General features: G+C 33.4%; 1 protein-coding gene across 1 annotated transcript in view; it reads right to left on the reverse strand.

The window, feature by feature from the left end:
- The window catches only part of LOC107039240, a 4,310-nt gene extending 1,910 nt beyond the window's left edge, over positions 1-2,400 (reverse strand). Inside the window, exon 1 of the mRNA XM_015258759.2 lies at positions 2,216-2,400. The gene's annotated coding sequence lies outside the window, so the exon portion shown is untranslated. The remainder of the gene's footprint in view (positions 1-2,215) is intronic.
- Positions 2,401-5,269: the final 2,869 nt, after the last annotated feature.

Raw genomic sequence — 5,269 nt, forward strand, 5'->3', positions numbered from 1 at the left:
TCTAAGAGAATTAGAATTTAGAGAGAAAAAATTTCCGCTTCACCCAGCCGGGAATCGAACCCGGGTCTCCCAGATACGCGCCGGGCACTCTTACCGACTAAGCTACCGGGAACCACAGAAATTCACTCTCAAATTCATCTCATACACCGCCTAACCTCCTTTAGGCATTAAAGAATTAAAGAAAACATTAAAGAAAACAGGTATGTTTTATTACATCCAATATAAATTGTTAATAATAAGAAATGCAAAATTTTCCTTTGTAATATTGTGCTCGAGATAGTTGATAATTTAATTAAAAATATTGAAGGAAATATCTATTGAATTGAATGAAAAAATATTACCCAACGCATTTTTATTAATTATGAAAAACGTTAGTTTTGTTTTCTCTTCATTATAAAAAATTACAGAATTTTCCTCGACCATGGAGAAACTACACTGAGAGAAAAACAAACACGTCAAACAAGTCTGGTTTGGGCCAACAAAATCGCTAGTTGAATGAATTTGAAAAATTGCCAAAAAAGAATTTGTTTGGTTCGAATTTGAAAGTCTCAGACATCAATAATTGTTCTGCTTTCGACAGCAACGAAATATTTGGCTCAAGAGGCGGATAATTCACACCAGATGGTGCCTTTTCAGGATGAAAATGTCTCATATATTTTCTATATCTATATATAGAGGGAAATTTATCAACAAATATTTTATCCCTAAGTTACAAGATGGCTATCATATCATTATTATTGTTTCATTTAAGTGTTCATTTCTTGTTTGCGATTATTAGATAGCCGAAACGAAAAATTACTATCCCTTGTTTCGCATAAAACAAAGATTTTTCGGGAGCAAAATATGTATGAAAACGTATGAAACGGTTGAAACGTGGTGTGGGAGTATCGAATAACGCAGGAGTAGTGCTGGAAATGACTTTTCTTGCGTGTACGGAGAATGCAAATTTTTTTGAATTACTAAATCTATTTTTGCGACAAAAATTTTTCATTCCAGCGCACTCTCTACATGTTTGGCACAAAAAAATCCTTTTTTGATAATTTTCAAAAAAATATATTCTCGGCACAAGTAAGACTTGTTTGAGGACTTTGTCGTTTTTCTCCCAGGTCTTTTCTGATGGTTCCATTGGGTAGCTGATGACTTTGGTTTTAAATTGTCGAATCACGGATGAAAAAATTGAATAGAAATACCTAGCGAATTGGCTAGACAATTCTATTGCATTTCTGTTGAACTTTCTATTAGTTTTTGGTCGATTCTATGGAAATGTTCAATAAAAAATATTCTATAGAAAAAGTCAAAAGAACTCCATTTTTCTATACAGCTTATTCCATTGAAATATTTTCTACAGAATTTCCTGGGCTTAAATTTTCAAAGTTTGTTTGATTATCTTGATGAGAAGAAAAGAAAAATCAAATGAAAAAAATTTAGAAAATTTGAGGCGAGGAAATTTTATAGAAAATATCTGAAGAGAATAAGTTACATAAAAAAATCGAATTCTAGTGATTTTTCTATTGAATATTTGAATAGAATCTGCCAAAAACTAATAGAAAGTTCAATAGAAATCTAATAGATTTTTTTAACGAATTCGCTAGGTTTTTCTATTTAATTTTTTCGTGCGTGATGAAAAACAGCAACAAATTGTGTTTTGGCAGTCCGAAGGAGGAAGGATATTTCACGCCACCTCAGTCAAATTGCGCTGTTTGTTTCTTATAAATCGGCATTCTCACTGTTTTTGTAACTACACGAAACGTAGGGATTTTTCATGGAATTTCCTTACACGTGTGGGAATTTTTACGAAAGTCGTATATTTACTGAGATAATAAAAATAGGGGAGGATGGGGTAAAATGGACACTTTTGACTTTTTAAAAAATATTCATAACTCAGAAACAGATTGATCAATGGAGCTCAGCCTAAGCTTATCACAAAGAGGAATCATTGTTTTTCAATTGAAAAATGAAATTATTCCATTTTGTAAAAAATTCAACACGTCATGAATATTTCAAAACAAAGTCAAAAGTGTCCATTTTACCCTACCCTCCCCTACTAAAAAAATGACATGAAAGTCTGTGGGTTTCACGTGCCGAAGAATAAGTTGTAAACGAAGAAAACGTGCTCTTCAAACGTGCAATTAGCGTGTGTATTCTGTTTAACTATGTAATTAAAATCGGATATTTTTATTGATACAAATAGACTTTCGAAAATTAGCAAAATTACCTTGTCTACTTCACGTTCTCTGTCTGTTTTTGTTTTCCTCCCGTTAGATTCTGGCTAATTGCACATTTTATATCGCTACTGCTCGAAAAGTAACCTCAAATAATCGCAACTGTCATCTGTTGAGAGGGATAGTAGTGGCGCATTCCTTCCACTCTCGGCCGAACTGGGCCTTTCAGCAGTGTTCAAATGACTACCTGCATTTTAAAAAATTGGGAAGGGGAGATAAATGAATGTCTTTCTGGATGTAAGAGTATAATTTGTTAACAACTTTACCTATTACGAATTGCATGATAGAAATTACTCGCCATAAGAATTCGAACATTTCCTATAGGATTTTTCTGATAGGATTTCCTATCGGATTTCCTACAGGATGTCCTATAGGATTCCCTATAGGAAATCCTATGGAGAATTCGAACATTTCCTATAGGATTTTTCTGATAGGATTTCCTATCGGATTTCCTACAGGATGTCCTATAGGATTCCCTATAGAATTTCCTATCAGATTTGTGACCCTAACCTGACCCTTGTGACCGATTGGTTTCGAGTCTCAATTTTCTGTGTTACTTTCTATAGAAAACCCTATAGTGAATTCTATAGAAAATCCTATAGAAAATCCTGTAGGAAATCCCACCGGAAAAATCCTATAGGAAATGTTCGAATTCTCCATAGGATTTCCTATAGGAAATCCTATAGGAAATTCTACAGGATTTTTTCATACGTGAGTGCATGGAGGGAAATGTTCAGTAAAAATTACGGAACTCACAATCCGCTCACCGATTACGGAATCGACTCAGAAAATTTAAGTGAGGGTATCGTAATTTTTCACAGGAGATGCAAATAAAAATGACGGAACGCTCTGGAAAAATTCCGCGACAGTTCCGTAAAATTTCCTACAAGCACATTTCGCTCCGAAATTACGGAAAAGATACGTATTTTTGATTGAATATTTCTCTCCGTGTGGAGCAAAATGGACACGGTGTAATTATAAGGAATGTTAATCACTTTATTGAATTCAACAGCGAAGTGGTAAAGCGGTTTAATTCGACTTATCTCCCAGTTGGGTTTTTGAGAAATATTTCCGAATCTAAGGGAGATAGCGAATTTTTTGCAATTACATTTGTTATAGCTCTCAATCGGCTCTACAAAAAAAGTTCTAACAAAAATTTTTCTATCTCTCTTCCATTCCGAGATATTCATTGAAAACTGACCAATAGTCAAGATTAACTTGTACCGTTTTACCACTTCGCTACAGAATTGTTAATGAAAAAGATAATTTTCTTTTCATCTGAAATAAATTGATTTCGCTAGGTTAAGGTGAGCTTAATTGATAAATTTATTTAGAAGTTATGATAATTGTAAAAAATCGAAGGTGTCCATTTTGGTGTATCCTTCCCTAATTTTTCAAGTTTTCCGTCAAGTTCTGAAATTTGAATTCATGTCGATGGATAGGGCTCAACAAGACCTACATGTGAAAAAAAAGATTCAATTCCGTCGATTTATTAGCGAATAATTAAAAAAAAGTACAATAAAAATAGTATGTTAGGACTTTTTGGATCACAATAGGTTGATATAAAACAATAAGTCCGAAACTTAAATTTGAACGATTACAAAGCTTCCACTCGAAAGCAAAAGTTTATGGGTCAGTTAGGAAATATTCAGAATTTTGCCGAGGAAAGGAGAATAAAAATAAGTCGGAATCACTTGAAAATCGACGATTAAAACTTTATTTCTAATTTTTACAGGATAAAAAGTTGAAGTACACAATTTTTTTTTAAATTGAGACAATCAATATTTTAACTAACAATTTTTTCAGATGATTAGTCTCTTGTAATTGCACTAAAAAATTCAGGTTTTAGAAGAGTAAAAAAAGCAACAGCTCCAATATCTTTGCTAACCTTCTAGCTAGAGAGTTTAGTCAGTGGTCATTCCTGGGTTTTTGATTATACTTTTCTATCAGAAACAGAACACCGTCAAAAATCCCTCAAGAAATATTTCGACATTTTCTCTACGGAAATTCCTTGACGTCAGTTAGTTATTAAATTTTCCTTCTTAAATTTTTCACTGAAGTGCCAAGAAAAATTCACTGCAAAATACTTAAAAAAATTTTCGTCAAGAGATTTCGTTGAAAAATATTCATTGCTTATTTAAACTATCCATTATCTTCAGAAATGCATTCTCATTTCGTAAAGATAATGGCAAAGTTCTGCCTTCTCCATTTATTGCTTCAATAACATCCTGATGCATGAGAGCCACATGTCTCGTTATGCAACATCTCCATCGTTCTAAGTAACCGGGACAATGAGGACACTTGAAACTGCCTCCATAGTGCTTAACCCATATATGATCAATCATGTACACTGGTGCTTTCGTTATCTGCTGACACACCTTGCAATAAAAAATATTCTTATTAGTTTTTTGATAATGCATCTTTCAATTAAGGAACTTCCGCAGTAAGTATACTTGGTGAAAATTTCGAAATGGTATAAAGACACAATATTTGGATCATGTTGTTGAGAATATTCAAAAACTATTCCCAAAAATTCAAGTACTTTGTCCACCCCATTTTCGAGATATACATCGTCAAAAATGGAAAAAACACAAAAATTGAATGTTTGGCGATGCATATCTCAAAAATGGGGTGGACCAGGGACTTGAAATTTTGGGAATATCTTTTTAATGTGGTCAACAACATATGATCCAAATATTGCGTCTTTATACCATTTCGAAATTTTCACCAAGTATACTTACTGCGGAAGTACCTTAATTCCGAAGAAACTCCAATCTGAGACTAGAATATATTTATTGCCCATACTTAATCGAAGCTCTCTAAATTATTTTTTTAGCCTTTTCGTTTTTCGCGATTATCTCGGAAACTATGAGAGATAGCGCCTTAAATCCAACTCCATTCGATTCCTGAGGAAATTTCGGTTCCCTATAGGCAGATGGACGGCTCAGAATTGCGTTTTTCCTCTTCCTACGGACTGTACAAGATCAAATAAATTATTTTTCTTTAGCCTTTTCGTTTTTCGCGATTATCTCGGAAACTATGAGAGA

This window comes from Diachasma alloeum, unplaced genomic scaffold, assembly GCF_001412515.2.
Source record: "Diachasma alloeum isolate Michigan unplaced genomic scaffold, Dall2.0 Dall_scaffold_00295, whole genome shotgun sequence".
NCBI classification, from domain to species: domain Eukaryota; kingdom Metazoa; phylum Arthropoda; class Insecta; order Hymenoptera; family Braconidae; genus Diachasma; species Diachasma alloeum.